Here is an 18,866-nt window from a genome sequence, read left to right on the forward strand (position 1 = left end):
GAGACTGGCAATTATGAAATCATCTCATCTCCTATGTCTTCCTGTACAGTTGTCTTACATAAATAATATGCACTGTAGCACTGGGGGATGCTAAAAACGTTCATTTGGGGTATGGCATGTATTATGTCCTTGGTTTAAGGGATGGCACCCTTTGCTCTTGGGCAATGGGGTCTCCTTAGACCAGATGGAGGAGTTTGTCACTCTGTATTAGTGGCCCTCTAAATCTAGAACACCCCCACCCTGTTTTTTTCCCCCAGGTTGTCTCCCATTCAAATACTGACCAGACCCAAGCCTATTCAGCTTCCTCTTTCAAAAGCTTGCATGGAGATTCAGGATAAGACTGCTGGCTAGCGTATATCTTTCCCTCCTTCTCTTGCAGCTGAGACATGAGGTTACTCCCCTGCACTCCACAGTTCTTTCATCCCACAACGTCAGCCTCTTCCGCCTTCTGGAGGATAGAAACCGAGCCCTAAAGCTTGAGGTGTCTACCCTTCGCCAGGAGAAACAGCAGTACATAACACTGGTGAGTCTGGACTTTCTCCTCTCTCCTCCACACAACTAGCCCAGACAGCGCTCAATCACTAAAAGGTGTTTTGTTATGGGCCATCTATAGCATATTACACCATATCTGTGTTTTTGATCAGTCTACATCTATCCCGATTACCCTCAGTTTGGGCCTTCAAGGCAGTGATTTATCATACTCTTAACTGCATTTATTTTGATCACAATATTTGTGCTCAGAGTATGTCTATTGTATAGACTAGCGAGTTTATGTTTCGTTCCTTATTGGCAAATAGGTCTTTATGGCAAGCTCTCATGCATAGCAGATGTTGTGCGGTTTGTCGTGCCACTGTGTATTGTGCAGTCAGGTTAGTGTGTAAGATATGGAGGTGAAGAGAAGAGCAGAGGAGAACAGGGGAAGGGGAGGAAGTCCTCTGGGGCTCACCCTGGTCCCAGGGGTGAAGGTGCAAAAGCCGTTACCCTGGCAACAGGCCCACTAGCACGATAGGGACAGATTGGTAAAGGGAAACTGACAGACCGTAATGGCTGCTTGCTGTTGCAAGCCTCACTTGTTCCAAATCAATTTCACCCAATGGAGATGTGAGGTGGAGAAGGCAGAGATGGGTACTTACTTGTACACACAATATTGGCTTGTCATTGGCCAACACGCTTAGGCCTAAATCCCGGAACATGCTTTCTGGCATCCATATGACTTGATGATCAGCTGTCACGTCTGTCCAGTATCTTAATGCTCTCATGGTAATTTAACGTGGTTCACTATTGTGTATGCACTGTATGCATATGTGTATGTGTTGGAGTGTATGTGCATCACCTGTTAACACATCCACATTGTTGTGTGCACGTTTCATTTCGTAACTCCATGGTCCTTGTGCAGGAGGAATGCTTTCCTGTTCCAGCTGTGTGAAATGTAATGGATGATGAGTCACCAGAGGCTGGGTTGTTAGAGTGGGGATGTGTTAAAGTGACAGCGACTGGTTTTCTATGTGTTATGACATGCTGGATTGTATACAGGTAACTGCCAAAATAAAGGAAAAACTCAAATCAAATCAAATCAAATCAGAACCAGCTTCAATGTGCCTTGGCACATACACCCTTTAAATCCTCTATCCTTTTTTGAGACCCCTCTTTCCAATTGAGATTTACTGAGATTTATTCTTCTAGCCATGTTAGCCAAAATAATGGGCAACTGGGCGTTTTATACCTGACCCTAATGTGTATGGATGCATATTCAAGAAAGCGAACCGTATTATATAGAGCTATTATTGCATGGAACTCCGTTCCATCTCAAATTAACAGCAAACCTGGTTTCAAAAAACAGATAAAGCAACATCTCACGGCACAACGCCTCTTATTTGACCTATATAGTTTGTGTGTATGTATTAATATGTAGGCTACGTGTGCCTTTAAAAAAATGTAGTTCTGTCCTTGAGCTGTTCTTTTCTATTCATGTTCTGTATTATGTCAGGTTTCATGTTGTGTGGACCCCAGGAAGAGTAGCTGCTGCTTTTGCAACAGCTAATGGTGATCCTAATAACCCTAAGCATGATGGGATGTTAATTGCTGCTTTCAATATACTTTGTATCCCTCATTTACTCAAGTGTTTCTTTATTTTGGCAGTTGCATGTATATATTAATTAGATTTATATAGCAACTTTCTACCTACTGAGGTAATCAAAGCTTTTTACATAGTAAGGGCTCACCTGATCCATTGGATCATGTTTCCACTGCTCCATAGTCTGGTGGTAAGCTTTACACAACTCCAGTCGATGCTTGGCATTGCGCATGGCTCCCGAGAAACAGTTATTGTGCAGACGTTGCTTCCAGAGGCAGTTTGGAACTCGGTAGTTAGTGATTTTTTACACGCTTTAGCACTCGGTGGTCCCATTCTGTGAGCTTGTGTGATCTCCCACTTCGCGGCTGAGCTGTTGTTGCTCCTAGATGTTTCCACTTCATAATAACAGAACTTACAGTTGACCGGGTAGCTCTAGCAGGGCAGAAATTTGACGAACATACTTGTTGGAAAGGTGACATCCTATGACGGTGCCCCTTTGAAAGTCACTGAGCTCTTCAGTAATGCCAATCTACTGCCAATGTTTGTCTATGGAAATTGGAAAGCTGTGTGCTCGATTTTATACACCTGCCAGCAATGTGTGTGGCTGAAATAGTTGAATCCACTAATTTGAAGGGTTGTCCACATACTTTTGTGTATCTCGTGACAGAGAGGGCTGCTGAAGCACTGTTGCTTGTTGCCTGGCGACCCTCTGTGTTGGACAGGGCATGGCAGGAGTGGACCCTGGGTGAGAAATGACCTTCTGTGTGTCTTTAAGGAGGGCTCCCGCTAAAAGGCGACAGCCATCTTTCCGGACACCATTCCCATGGCAACACCTCCACTGTGCGAGCCCCGGGCACAGCCCCTGGAATGATAGTCCTCATGATAAGAACAATGTGGACGCTCACTGGAACAACGGCGAATTAACAGTAAAGGCTAATGACAGTGTAGTGTCAGGGTCATAATTTGCATCACTAATGTGTGTTATTCAAATGCATGAAGACAAAATCACAGGGTTAACATATCCCATTCAAATTCAGTACATTGCAATCCTATTAGATCCCATTAAACTCACCCCCAGGAAATTCATATTGTTTTGACGAAGGGTTCCTAAAGAGATTTTCGTCACAGTCTGCTTTGGCTGAGGTCTCCATCCTCCCTAATTGAATTTGACCCAGGCAGAGCAGACCTCTTTTAGCTGTTTCTCTCTCTATCTCTCAGGCAGCCTCCATAAATCCATTATCCTCTCCGGGAGACTGCTAAAAGTACAGCCCCGTTTTCATAGAGGGAGGAAAAAATGTACAGGGCCGACATGATTCTTCTATTCCACAATGAGAGACACAGTAGCAGTATGGTGACAGAAAGGAGTTACCCATAAAATGTTGGGTTAATTAGGCAAAGGAGCAAAGGATTGAGTGTTTGCCCCCCCCCGCCCCTCCTTTGCACAATTTGTATGGATCCTACTTTACCCCCCCCCACACACACACTTTATTTACCAAGCCCCACCACTCCTATAACAAGTCCCATGCATTCTGGGTGTAGCCCAAGGATTTATATATACATTAGATGACTAATATGGTGGGCTGTGTTGAAGCCACCTTGCCTCCATCTTGGCACTCCCCCACCATTTACATTTTTTGGGGGGAAGCTATATAAATGCATTTATACATGTCTAGGTTTGTTTTAGCACATTTATTCTATTACAGACACGTTAATGTATACTTTTAAATTATATTATGTGAGCTAAAAAAAAAAATATATATATATATATATATATATATACAATTTTTAAAAATACATGATTGACATGAAGGTCAGTCAATCTGGAACATTTCAAGAACTTTGAAAGAGTCTTCAAGTGCAGTCGCAAAAACCATAAATCGCAAGAATGAAACTGGCTCTCATGAGGACAGTCACAGGAAACGAAGACCCAGAGTTACCTCTGCTGCAGAGGATAAATTCATTAGAGTTACCAGCAGTGTTGGAAAAAGTACTCAACTATAGTAAAAGTAAAGATACCATAATAGAAAATGACTCAAGTGAAAGTCACCCAGTTAAATACTACTTGAGTAAAAGTCTAAAAGTATTTGGTTTTCAATATACTTAAGTATAAAAAGCAAATGGAATTGCTAAAATGTTATTAGTATCAAAAGTAAAAAGAAAATTATAAGCCATTTCAAGTTCCTTATATTAAACAAACCAGACGGCACAAATTTCTTGTTTTTTTTAATTGATGGACCATTTGTGTTTAGTAATGTTCTCTTGATAAATGTGTGAATTGGAAAATTGAGTAAAAAGTACATTATTTTCTATAGGAATATAGTGAAGTAAAAGTTGCCAAAAATGTAAAGTACAGATACCCCAAAAAACGACTTATGTAGTACTTTAAAGTATTTTTACTTAATAAGTACTTTACACCACTGGTTACTAGCCTCTGAAATTGTAGCCCAAATAAATGCGTCACAGAGTTAAAGTAACATACACATCTCAGCATCAACTGTTCAGAGGAGACTGCGTGAATCAGGCCTTCATGGTCGAATTGCTGCAAAGAAACCACTACTAAAGGACACCAATAAGAAAAAGAGACTTGCTTGGGCCAAGAAACATGAGCAATGGACATTAGACCGGTGTAAATCTGTCCTTTGGTCTGATGAGTCCAAGTTGGACATTTTTGGCTCCAACCGCTGTGTCTTTCGGAGACGCAGAGTAGATGAATGGATGATCTCCGCATGTGTGGTTCCCACCGTGAAGCATGGAGGAGGAGGTGCGATGGTGTGGAGGTGCGTTGGCAGTGACGCTGTCTCTGATTTATTTAGAATTCAAGGCACACTTAACCAGCATGGCTACCACAGCATTCCGCAGCGATACGCCATCCCATCTGGTTTGCACTTAGTGGGACTATAATTTGTTTTTCAACAGGACAATGACCCAACACATCCAGGTCTATTTGACCAAGAAGGAGAGTGATGGAGTGCTGCATCAGATGACCTGGCCTCCACAATCACCTGACCTCAACCCAGTTGAGATGGTTTGGGGTGAGTTGGACCACAGAATGAAGGAAAAGCAGCCAACAATTGCTCAGCATATGTTGGAACTCCTTCAAGACTGTTGGAAAAGCATTCTAGGTGAAGCTTGTTGAGAGAATGCCAAGAGTGTGCAAAGATCTCATCAAGGCAAAGGGTGGCTACTTTGAAGAATCTCAAATATAAACTATATTTTGATTCGTTTGACACTTTTTTGGTTACTACATGATTTCAAATGTGTTATTTCCTTGTTTTGATGTCTTCACTATTATTCTACAATGTGGAACATAGTAAAAACAAAGAAGAACCCTTGAATGAGTAGTAGGTGTGTCCAAACTTGACTGGAACTGTATGGCCTTGAAGAATTTAATTTAAATACTGTAGAATTCCAAGGGCCTCCCGGGTGGTGCAGTGGTTAAGGGCGCCATCTGTGCCACCAGAGACTCTGGGTTCGCGCCCAGGCTCTGTCGCAACCGGCCGCGCCCGGGAAGTCCGTGGGGCGACGCACAATTGGCCTTGCGTCGTCTGGGTTAGGGAGGGCTTGGCCGGTAGGGATATCCTTGTCTCATCGCGCACCAGCGACTCCTGTGGCGGAGCCAGGTGCAGTGCACGCTAACCAAGGTTGCCAGGTGCAGTGTTTCCTCCGACACATTGGTGCAGTTGGCTTCCGGGTTGGATGCGCGCTGTGTTAAGAAGCAGTGCGGCTTGCTTGGTTTGTGTATTGGAGGATGCATGACTTTCAACCTTCGACTCTCCCGAGCCCGTACGGGAGTTGTAGCGATGAGACGAGATAGTAGCTACTAAAACAATTCGAAACCACGAAATTGGGGAGAAAAAGGGGTAAAAATTCACAAATAAATAAATACTGTAGAATTCCATTTATTCCTATGGAAGACTGCTCCTACTGGGGAGTGCCAATATGACTGACCTGTGGCTTCAAAGCATCTCAATGGCCAATACATTGCATCAGCAATCCAGCGTTTATATTCATCATTGATGTAGCCAGCCATGGCACTGAGTTCAGCTGGGCAGCAAGGTTTGTGTCGGCATTAATCAAAGCAGACTTGATCCAGATCTGAACAGACTGAGCCAACCCATAATCAAATTGGAGGCAGAGCAGAGAGCTCATTGCTGGCACATAGGCTAAGTAATTGAAAGGTCAGTTTAAATATATAACTACCTACCTACCAACTAGGGCTGGGAATTGCCAGGGACCTCAAGATACGATATTGTCACGATACTTTGGTGGCAATACGATATATGGGGCGGCAGGGTAGCCTAGTGGTTAGAGCGTTGGACTAGTAACCGAAAGGTTGCAAGTTCGAATCCCCGAGCTGACAAGGTACAAATCTGTCGTTCTGCCAATGAACAGGCAGTTAACCCACTGTTCCTAGGCCGTCATTGAAAATAAGAATTTGTTCTTAACTGACTTGCCTAGTAAAATAGAGGTTTAAAAAAAAATATATATATATATATATATTGCGATTCGATGTTCCAAACATATTGCTCACAGTGCCTTCAGCAAATATTCCCTTGACTTATTCCACATTTTATTGTGTTACACCCTGAATTCAAAATGTATTACATAGAGCTTTCCATGCCCGGCTTGCTTTTCTTTTCATAATTCTTCAAGCTTTCCTATGCAAACATTTTCAGGTCTTGCCTTAGATTTTCAAGTAGATTTAAGCAAAACTGTAACTCGGCCACTCAGGAACATTCACTGTTTTCTTTGTAAGCATCTCCAGTGTAGATTTGGAGTTGTGTGTTGGGCTATTGTCCTGCTGAAAGGTCAAATCAAAAATCAAATCAAAATCAAATCAAATCAAATTTTATTTGTCACATACACATGGTTAGCAGATGTTAATGCGAGTGTAGCGAAATGCTTGTGCTTCTAGTTCCGACAATGCAGTGATAACCAACAAGTAATCTAACTAACAATTCTAAAACTACTGTCTTATACACAGTGTAAGGGGATAAGGAATATGTACATAAGGATATATGAATGAGTGATGGTACAGAGCAGCATACAGTAGATGGTATCGAGTACAGTATATACATATGAGATGAGTATGTAGACAAAGTAAACAAAGTGGCATAGTTAAAGTGGCTAGTGATACATGTATTACATAAGGATGCAGTCGATGATGTAGAGTACAGTATATACGTATGCATATGAGATGAATAATGTAGGGTAAGTAACATTATATAAGGTAGCATTGTTTAAAGTGGCTAGTGATATATTTACATCATTTCCCATCAATTCCCATTATTAAAGTGGCTGGAGTTGGGTCAGTGTCAATGACAGTGTGTTGGCAGCAGCCACTCAATGGTGGCTGTTTAACAGTCTGATAGCCTTGAGATAGAAGCTGTTTTTCAGTCTCTCAGTCCCAGCTTTGATGCACCTGTACTGACCTCGCCTTCTGGATGATAGCGGGGTGAACAGGCAGTGGTTCGGGTGGTTGATGTCCTTGATGATCTTTATGGCCTTCCTGTAACATCGGGTGGTGTAGGTGTCCTGGAGGGCAGGTAGTTTGCCCCGGTGATGCGTTGTGCAGACCTCACTACCCTCTGGAGAGCCTTACGGTTGAGGGCGGAGCAGTTGCCGTACCAGGCGGTGATACAGCCCGCCAGGATGCTCTCGATTGTGCATCTGTAGAAGTTTGTGAGTGCTTTTGGTGACAAGCCGAATTTCTTCAGCCTCCTGAGGTTGAAGAGGCGCTGCTGCGCCTTCTTCACGACGCTGTCAGTGTGAGTGGACCAATTCAGTTTGTCTGTGATGTGTATGCCGAGGAACTTAAAACTTGCTACCCTCTCCACTACTGTTCCATCGATGTGGATAGGGGTGTTCCCTCTGCTGTTTCCTGAAGTCCACAATCATCTCCTTAGTTTTGTTGACGTTGAGTGTGAGGTTATTTTCCTGACACCACACTCCGAGGGCCCTCACCTCCTCCCTGTAGGCCGTCTCGTCGTTGTTGGTAATCAAGCCTACCACTGTTGTGTCGTCCGCAAACTTGATGATTGAGTTGGAGGCGTGCGTGGCCACGCAGTCGTGGGTGAACAGGGAGTACAGGAGAGGGCTCAGAACGCACCCTTGTGGGGCCCCGTGTTGAGGATCAGCGGGGAGGAGATGTTGTTGCCTACCCTCACCACCTGGGGGCGGCCCGTCAGGAAGTCCAGTACCCAGTTGCACAGGGCGGGGTCGAGACCCAGGGTCTCGAGCTTGATGACGAGCTTGGAGGGTACTATGGTGTTGAATGCCGAGCTGTAGTCGATGAACAGCATTCTCACATAGGTATTCCTCTTGTCCAGGTGGGTTAGGGCAGTGTGCAGTGTGGTTGAGATTGCATCGTCTGTGGACCTATTTGGGCGGTAAGCAAATTGGAGTGGGTCTAGGGTGTCAGGTAGGGTGGAGGTGATATGGTCCTTGACTAGTCTCTCAAAGCACTTCATGATGACGGAAGTGAGTGCTACGGGGCGGTAGTCGTTTAGCTCAGTTACCTTAGCTTTCTTGGGAACAGGAACAATGGTGGCCCTCTTGAAGCATGTGGGAACAGCAGACTGGTATAGGGATTGATTGAATATGTCCGTAAACACACCGGCCAGCTGGTCTGCGCATGCTCTGAGGGCGCGGCTGGGGATGCCGTCTGGGCCTGCAGCCTTGCGAGGGTTAACACGTTTAAATGTCTTACTCACCTCGGCTGCAGTGAAGGAGAGACCGCATGTTTTCGTTGCAGGCCGTGTCAGTGGCACTGTATTGTCCTCAAAGCGGGCAAAAAGTTATTTAGTCTGCCTGGGAGCAAGACATCCTGGTCCGTGACTGGGCTGGGTTTCTTCTTGTAGTCCGTGATTGACTGTAGACCCTGCCACATGCCTCTTGTGTCTGAGCCATTGAATTGAGATTCCACTTTGTCTCTGTACTGACGCTTAGCTTGTTTAATAGCCTTGCGGAGGGAATAGCTGCATTGTTTATATTCGGACATGTTACCAGACACCTTGCCCTGATTAAAAGCAGTGGTTCGCGCTTTCAGTTTCACGCGAATGCTGCCATCAATCCACGGTTTCTGGTTTGGGAATGTTTTTATCGTTGCTATGGGAACGACATCTTCGACGCACGTTCTAATGAACTCGCACACCGAATCAGCGTATTCGTCAATATTTTCATCTGACGCAATACGAAACATGTCCCAGTCCACGTGATGGAAGCAGTCTTGAGTGTGGAGTCAGCTTGGTCTGACCAGCGTTGGACAGACCTCAGCGTGGGAGCCTCTTGTTTAAGTTTCTGCCTGTAGGCAGGGATCAACAAAATGGAGTCGTGGTCAGCTTTTCCGAAAGGGGGCGGGGCAGGGCCTTATATGCGTCGCGGAAGTTAGAGTAACAATGATCCAAGGTTTTACCACCCCTGGTTGCGCAATCGATATGCTGATAAAATTTAGGGAGTCTTGTTTTCAGATTAGCTTTGTTAAAATCCCCAGCTACAATGAATGCAGCCTCCGGATAAATGGTTTCCAGTTTGCAAAGAGTTAAATAAAGTTCGTTCAGAGCCATCGATGTGTCTGCTTGGGGGGGGATATATACGGCTGTGATTATAATCGAAGAGAATTCTCTTGGAAGATAATGCGGTCTACATTTGATTGTGAGGAATTCTAAATCAGGTGAACAGAAGGATTTGAGTTCCTGTATGTTTCCTTCATCACACCATGTCTCGTTAGTCATGAGGCATACGCCCCCGCCGCTCTTCTTACCAGAAAGATGTTTGTTTCTGTCGGCGCGATGCGTGGAGAAACCCGTTGGCTGCACCGCATCGGATAGCATCTTCCCAGTAAGCCATGGTTCCGTGAAGCAGAGAATTAATTCATCTCCCAGTGTCTGGTGGAAAGCAGACTGAACCAGGTTTTCCTGAGGGGGAATGGGCTTTGTCGTGCCCTCTTCACGACTGTCTTGGTGTGTTTGGACCAATCTAGTTTGTTGTTGATGTGGACACCAAGGAATTTGAAGCTCTCAACCTGCTCCACTACAGCCCCGTCGATGAGAATACTCCTGAGGAGGATGAGCTGACCAATCAATTGTCTAGACGAGGATGAGCTGGCCAATGAGCGGTCTCCTCACATTCATATTTTTATGAACAATATATGCCCACACCATTCTGTTGTTGGGGTATGCCCACACCATTCCAACACAGAAAAGTTGCTTTTTAACATACTTAATTATACTTTTTTGCAAGGAAAGCTATTTCACTCATATTGTAAGTAATGATAGAAATCTGGAAACACTAGACAGTTTAAGTAATTTTAGGCTGTAACAGCAGTGGGCACCCACTGATTAGGGCAATATGATATACAGTTATGAGGTGTGCGCGCTAGGGTTGAATGGTGAGAACCCGGTTACCGAGATTTACCAGGATTTACCAATCAAAACCACTTCCCTTTTCCCGGGATAAATAACAGCAAGAAACCAGAAATTATAATACATTATTTATATGAACAGCATGGCGTGAAATGGAACTATTACATTATATGCGATGTCGAAATCTGGTTTCTCTACGGCCTCTGCATGATGAATCATCAATGCTCAGGGTGGGGACAGACAGCCCATCTCAGTATGGATCACAGTTTGTATTTGTATTTATTATAGATCCCCATTAGATGCTGCCAAAGCAGCAGCTACTCTTCCTGGGGTCCAGGGAAATTAAGCAGTTTATAAAACATTACAATACATTAACAGATTTCACAACACACTGTGTGCCCTCAGGCCCCTACTCCACCACTACCACATATCTACAGTACTAAATCATGTGGATGTATAGTGCGTGTGTTATTGTGTGTGTGTGTGTGTGTGTGTGTGTGTGTGTGTGTGTGTGTGTGTGTCTGTGCATGCATGTCTGTGCCAATGTTTGTGTTGCTTCACAGTCCCCCGCTGTTCTATAAGGTGTTTTTGTTATCTGTTTTTTATTTTTTTATTAATGTAGTCACGGCTCTATGTAGTACTGTGTGCCTCCCACAGTCTGTTCTGGACTTGGGGATTGTGAAGAGACCACTTGTAGCATGTCTGTGCATTCAACATGTCAAAACGTCTCATAAATACAAGTAGGGATGAAGTCAATCTCTCCTCCACTTTGAGCCAGGAGAGAAAGACATGCATATTATTAATATTAGCTCTCTGTGTACATCCAAGGTCCTACGGTGCTGCCCTGTTCTGAGCCAATTGCAATTTTCAAAAAAGTCATTTTTTGTGGCACCTGACCACCTGACTGAACATTAGTCAAGGTGCGACAAAACTAGGGCCTGTAGGACCTGTGTTGTTGATAGTGTTGTTAAGAAGGCAGAGCATTGTTTTATTATAGACATACTTCTTCCTATCTTAGCTACTACTGCATCAATATGTCTTGACCATGACAGTTTACAATCTAGGGTTACTCCAAGCAGTTTATACATCTCAACTTGCTCAATTTCCACATGATTTATTACAAGATTTTGTTGAGGTTTATGGTTTAGTGAGTGTTTTGTTCTAAATACAATGCTTTTAGTTTTAGAAATATTTAGGGATAACTTATTCCTTGCCACCCATTCTGAAACTAACTTCAGCTCTTTGTTGAGTGTTGCAGTCATTTCAGTCTCTGTAGTAGCTGACGTGTATAGTGTTGAGTCATCCGCATACATGGACACTCTGGCTTTACTCAAAGTCAGTGGCATGTCGTTCGTAAAAATTGAAAAAAGCAAGGGGCCTAAACAGCTACCATGGGGAATTCCTGATTCTAACTGGATTATATTTGAGAGGCTTCCATTAAAGAACACCCTCTGTGTTCTGTTACACAAGTAACTCTTTATCCACATTATAGCAGGGGGTGTAAAGCCTAACACATGTTTTTCCAGCAGCAGACTATGATTGATAATGTCAAAAGCTGAACTGAAGTCTAAAAATACAGCATCAATTTCTCTCAGCCAATCATCAGTCATTTGTGTAAGTGCTGTGCTTGTTGAGTGTCCTTCCCTATAAACGTGCTGAAATTCTGTTGTAAATTTTACTGTGAAATAGCATTGTATCTGGTCAAACACATTTTTTTCCAGAAGTTTACTACGGGTTGGTAACAGGCTGATTTGTCGGCTATTTGAGATAGTGAAGGGGGCTTTACTATTCTTGGGTAGCGGAATGACTATAGCTTACCTCCAGGCCGGAGGGATCACACAAATCATCCAGAAAGTATACTTCTCTGTTGATATCACGTACATTATCAAGCATTTCACACATATTATCCACAGTTCCCAATGCATGGAGACCTATCATCTCATCATGGTAACTTTTTTTTGTGACAGTTAGGCCTGCATTTGTTGCAGGATAGTCTATGCTACAGTAATTTAAAGACCGGAAGAAGGTCTAATTTACCCATCTCCATCTGGCTTTCGGGGGTCACCTTATTTTGTAAAGATTATTATATTTAAATTGCAGCTGCAGTTTTAAAACAGCCTATCACTCGAATATCATTGCGTTAAATCAGTACTCACGTGAGCACTCTTTCGTAGTCTTTCTCTCGTTCCATCTCCATGAACATTCAAATTACATCCCTCGATCCTGACTAGTCTCCTAGTCCTTGCCGCTGAAAAACTTCCCACAGCATGATGCTGCCACCACTATGCTTCATTGTAGGTATGGTGCCAGGTTTCCTCCAGACGTGACACTTGGCATTCAGGCTAAAGAGTTCAATCTTGGTTTCAACAGACCAGAGAATCTTGTTTCTCATGGTCTGAGAGTCCTTTAGGTGCCTTTTGGCAAACTCCAAGCAAGTTGACATGTGCTTTTTACTGAGGAGTTGCTTCCGTCTGGCCATTCTACCATAAAGGCCTTATTGGTGGAGTGCTGTAGAGATGGTCGTCCTTCTGGAAGGTTCTCCCATCTCCATAGAGGAACTCTGGAGCCCTTCAGAGTGACCATCTCATTCTTGGTCAACTCCCTGACCAAGGCCCTTCTTCCCCGATTGCTCAGTTTGGCCAGGTGGCCAGCTCTAGGAAGAGTCTTGGTGGTTCCAAACTTATTCCATTTAAGAATGATGGAGGTCACTGTGTTCTTGGGGACCTTCAATTCTGCAGAAATGTTTTGGTATTCTTCTCCAGATCTGTCCCTCGACACAATCCTGTCTCGCCGCTCTACGGACAATTTCTTTGACCTAATGGAACGGTTTTTGCTCTGACATGCATGTCAACTGTGGGACCTTATATAGACAGGTGTGTGCCTTTTCAAACCATGTCCAATCAATTGAATTTACCACAGGTGGACTCCAATCAAGTTGTAGAAACATCTCAAGTATGATCACTGTAAACAGGATGCACCTGTGCTCAATTTCAATTCTCATAGCAAAGGGTCTGAATACTTATGTAAATAAGGTATTTCTGTTTTTTATTTTTTATACATTTGCAAACATTCCAAAAACATGTTTTTGCTTTGTCATTATTGGGCATTGTGTGTGGATTGATGAGTAAAAAAAGTATTTTGTCAATTTTAGAGTGAAGCTGTAACGTAACAAAATGTGGATAAGGGGAAGGGGTCTGAATACTTTCCGAATGCATTATTATATACATAGGTATGTGGACACCCCTTCAAATGAGTGGATTTGGCTATTTCAGCCATGTGTGTGTTGCTGTGTGTCATAGTGTTTTTGTCTATGGTGTCTACCATGTTCTTGTAACCCATCACATCTGTCTTGATATCCAATCTCCATCCACGTGTAACTGTAAAGTATGTAACGCCTGATTTTGCCATAAGCTGATATGTGATGTTAAATGGATGTACATAACATGATAGACACTTTATATACAAAAGTATGTGGACACCCCTTCAAATTAGTGGATTTGGCTATTTCCGCCACACCAGTTCCTGACAGGAGTATAAAATCGAGCACACAGCTATGCAATCTTCATAGACAAACATTGGCAGTAGAATGGCCTAACTGAAGAGCTCAGTGACTTTCAACATGGCATAGGATGCCACCTTTTCAAATTAGTCAGTTTGTCAAATTTCTTCCCAGTCAGCTGTAAGTGCTGTTATTGTGATGTGAAAACGTCTAGAAGCAACAACGGCTCAGCCGCGAAGTGGTATGCCACACCACACAAGCTCACAGAATGGGACCGCCAAATGCTGACGCACGTAGCTTATACAATTTGCTGGGGCTGGTTTTCATGGTTCAGGCTAGGCCCCTTATTTCCAGTGAAGGGAAATCTTAACTCTACAGCATACAATGATATTCTGGAAAATTATGTGCTTCCAATTTGTGGCAACAGTTTGGGGAAGATGGCCCTTTCCTGTTTCAGCATGACAATTCCCCCGTGCACAAGTGAGGTCCATACAGAAATGGTTTGTCGAGATCGGTGTGGAAGAATTTGACTGGACGGAACAGAGCCCTGACCTCAACCCCATCCAACAACTTTGGGATGAAATGGATTGGCGACTGCGAGCCAGGCCTAATTGGCCAACATCAGTGCAGACTTCCCTAATGCTCTTGTGGCTGAATGGAAGCAAGTCCCCACAGCAGTGTTCCAACGTCTTGTTGAAAGCCTTCTCAGACGAGTGGAGGCTGTTATAGCAGAAAAGGGGGAACCAACTCCATATTAATGCCCATGATTTTGGAATGAGATGTTCGACGAGCAGGTGTCTAGGTCATGAAGTGTACTTTATTTCTGGTTTTAGTCACTTAAATATAGACTGAAAACATTTTTCCTCACAAATTATAAAAAAAAATAAAAAATACTGCGGCCCATAAAAAGACTATGCAGAAAAAACCCTGCAAATTTATGTCCAAAAATGCTTGATTTGGCCATTTTTCCTGGCAATATGCAAATTCAAAAGGCACTCGCGTATTTGAGCTCTGACAAAGTCCTTGAGGCTGATACGTTAAGCTTAGTAAAGAACAGTGATACTAGCAAGAGCAGTGTGCAGGTTTCTCTTTTCTCTCATGTTGTTCAATTTGTTGTGGAAATGCGCTGAAGAGGGAAACATTTGCTGACGTGTGGTTTGATTGAACCATATTATGTTGTAAATGTGCGGTGATCAGTTGAAACTGCGAGCCCTCATTTTGTACTGTGTGTGATGGGTCAGTTTTATGTGATGAAATTGTGATGGTTTGACTGTTTTATGCGGAAAAAGTGCAGTGATTGGTCAAATTTGATTTCGAAAAAAAGAATTGCAATCACAGAATCCTGGAGGGACTGAACAGGTTCCGCCCATTCTGACTGAGAACTACAGTAGGCTATGTGTCTACAGTCAAACTGGTTCCACCCATTCTGCCCCTCCTGCTGCAGTCACAGGCAGCATACACTTTTAGCATGCTAGCAATTAGTATTGAGTGTTTGCTTGCTTGTGTGTGTGACAGAGAGCAGTACCAATAAAGCCCTGCCCAATTAGCCCCACACCATCGACTATGCCTGCTCCACAGCTGCATGAAGGGGAGGAAGGGATCGGAGGAGGGGTCTATCCAGCCTCAGACCAAACCCTCAGCAAACATCTCCAGCCTTCAGGCAGCCAGCCAGCCCACTGGAAGCCCAGCCCCCGGCAGGCAGGGCAGCTTCCCCCTATAAGTACAGCTCCCGGAACACTGCTGCTACTGCTGCTGGTAGGAGATGAATACAGCACCGGGGATTCTGTAGCTAGCTGCACAACCAGAGAGCGTGAGAGAAAGAGAGGGAAGAGAGAGAAACAGAGAGTGAGAGTCAGGAGGCAGAGAGAGAGAGACGGGAGGCAGAGAGAGAGAGACAGGGGGGAAGAGAGAGTCGGGCGGAATGAGAGAGAGGGAGGAAGGGAGGGAGAGACGCAGGCCCAGGAGCTGCTGCTGCTGATGCAGCCGCCTGACATTTAGCCTTCCAAGATAAGAGGAAGGAACACTAGCAGCATCTCAGTCACAATGCTACAGTGCTAGCTAGCCAGCAGATACGGTAAATACTGCTCCTTCATCACCACTCTGCTTCCACTAACTACTGCATAGTCTCTCGCTCTCTCTCACTCGTTCTCTTCCTCCCTTTATCCCTCCTTCTATCCCTTGGGTGTCGTGCCTGTGTTCTGAGCATGTGTGTGGTTGTATGTCTGTGGCTGGCTGAGGGAAGTCTCTCCCATTTACTGTGCCGGAGGAGAGCTGAGAGATGGAGGGGTGCAATAGCACATTGTGACTCTACTGGGACACAGTAGCTGGGCGCTCCTGCATTGTCACGCTCTTCTTCATTGTACGCTGCCACCTGTTTTTCATAGCTGTGTGTGGTCTGTGTGGTCATTAAGGCCTGTCATGTCAGCTCCCAGACTCAAAATGTAAATGATCTATAATACCTGTCTCTATACTATCGAAACAATGTACAATGTAATTGTGTGTGTGTGTGTGTGTTGTGTCTTTTCCTTATTTTGGGTGTTGGTTGTGTAACCTGAACCTCTCCCTTTGCCTGGCCAAGGGGTTGCCATGGAGACAATGGGAGTCTCCTCAGCAGAAATGATATTTGATCCCAATACTGTGTTGTACCATATATTTACAGGATGTAGATTCCGCTTCTACAACATAAAGACTGACTGCTTTACATTTTTGGGAGGACAGGATGGAGGCTTTTGGAAATATTGCCTTTCTCCACTTACTACATCATAACTGCATTGATTCTGGTCAGGACTACTGCTCTCTTCTCATAGGTGGAGGCAGGTTCTAGAAACAAAGCTGAAAGTAAATAATTTGCTCTAGTCACAATTATATTGACAAAGGATGTATATGTAAGTGTGTGTGTCTTTTTGCGTGGGCGTGTGAAAGGGACCAACGGAAGATGAGTGTAGATGTGAGGGAGGGTATATAACCTAAATTCTCAGTCTGCAGTATTTCCACAGGCATGATTCTCTTTCTCTCTCTCTCGTTCTGTTGGTGTGAATTCTCATACAACAGCAGCAGCAATGACATTAGTGGCTCGTGGGCACCCACCGCCTCTTCTTCCTCATTCTGTTCTTCATCCCTCTATTTTCTGCGCAGACTGGTAGCCACTGCCAGCTGAGCTCATCCGGATGCCAGGGGGTGAGGGGGGAAAGAGGAGGGATGAAGGGAAAGGGGGGGGGACTAAACTTCTATTTTGAATCCCCAGCTGGATGATTTTCCCCCCTCTTCTCTTGAGATTAATTGAGGAATAGTCTGCCAGCAAAAAGACAGCCTTGACTAATCTCAATGTTCCTGAGGACACACAGCCAGGGAGAGGGCTCGGAATAGTCACACGCATGCTTGGGCATACACACACACTTACATCCATGTGCTGACACCCACAAGCACATATGCACAAGCATGCATGCACTTACATTTGCCAACACACAGACACACACTGAATCCCATCCATGATGCATTTGCTTGTCAGCACAGCATGTAGATGCATTGTTGTGTGCACACAGACACGTGTGGAGTACAGTACAGTGTGTAAGAGAGGCGTAAGCACCAAAAAATATCCTGTCTCTTCCCACTAATCCTGTAGTATCTGTATCAGTGTTTGCAGGTGAGTCAGACCAGATGACTCAATGTTCCCATGCAGACTGCGTATCTTTGATAGATTAATTTACTCATTTAATTATTCCTGCCTGTTTGAATAACAGATTAAATAAGGAGCATTTGCTTACACTGCTGTTCTGCTTGCTCACACTTATAATACTCTAAAGAACATCTGATACTCTGGGATCTGAAAACACTGGCAGTGTAATGGTGGAAATTAGGTTTGTGGAAGCTTAGCACTTTTACCTCCAATATTCTACCTGTAAAAAAGGGTATCTATAGCAACCCCATGGTCTCCTTTCCCCACCTCTTCACAAATGTGAGGATGACTGCTCGCAAGCGCACCATGAGCATTAGTGTCATTAAGCCAGTCGGCTTAAGGGAGTGGGTAGCATTTCAGACCTATGTGCGTAGTAGTAGTAGTACCACAGGCATTGGGCAGTTGCATTTTATAGTAGAATGCTACAGTAGCTTCTTAGTCTAGGCTTATTTGTAGTTTATTTGGTCGTTTGTAGTATTTTGGTCATGTTGACATGAGAAATCTGTTACTCTGTGTTTTCCACAGGTACATAGAATAGCCCCCCCAACCCCCTCAATGTTTTGCCGAAGGAGCTCTACTTTGGTGGACTCTGGTACATTCTAATTAGGGCTGTCACCGACAAAAATAAATCTTAAATCGACCGTTCTTTTGACCAATCGGTTGGTCGAAATGTTAAAACGTGTATTTTTCCACGTATAGACACATCATAAACTGAGCAAAAAAACGAAACGTCCCTTTTTCAGGACCTGTCTTTCAAAGATAATTCATAAAAATCCAAATAACTTCACAAATCTTCATTGTAAAGAGTTTAAACACTGTTTCCCATGCTTGTTCAATGAACCCTAAACAATTAATGAACATGCATCTGTGGAACGGTCGTTAAAACTTCTTCGGGATCGGTGTCCCTTCCACGGGACGGTTGAACTATTGTAGGCTAATGCGATTAGCATGAAGTTGTAAGAAACAAGAACATTTCCCAGGACATAGACATATCTATTGACAGAAAGCTTAAATTCTTGTTAATCTAACTGCACTGTCCAATTTACAGTAGTTTTTACAGTGAAAGAATACCATTATATTATTTGAGGAGAGTGCACAATTTTGAACATGAAATGAAATTAATTAACAAATTAGGCACATTTGGGCAGTCTCGATACACATTTTTTAACAGAAATGCAATGCTTCATTGGATCAGTCTAATACTTTGCACATACACTGCTGTCATCCAGTGGCAAAAATCTAAATAGCACGGAT

At 43.8% G+C, this 18,866-nt stretch overlaps 1 protein-coding gene across 1 annotated transcript in view; it reads left to right on the forward strand.

Annotated features, from left to right (window-relative positions):
- The first annotated feature begins 383 nt into the window (after nt 1–383).
- The window catches only part of LOC115101119 (RIMS-binding protein 2-like), a 94,697-nt gene continuing 76,214 nt past the window's right edge, over nt 384–18,866 (forward strand). Inside the window, 1 exon segment of the mRNA XM_029620338.2 lies at nt 384–523. The gene's annotated coding sequence lies outside the window, so the exon portion shown is untranslated.

Source organism: Oncorhynchus nerka, linkage group LG19 (genome assembly GCF_034236695.1).
Source record: "Oncorhynchus nerka isolate Pitt River linkage group LG19, Oner_Uvic_2.0, whole genome shotgun sequence".
In the NCBI taxonomy this organism is placed as follows: Eukaryota; Metazoa; Chordata; class Actinopteri; order Salmoniformes; family Salmonidae; genus Oncorhynchus; species Oncorhynchus nerka.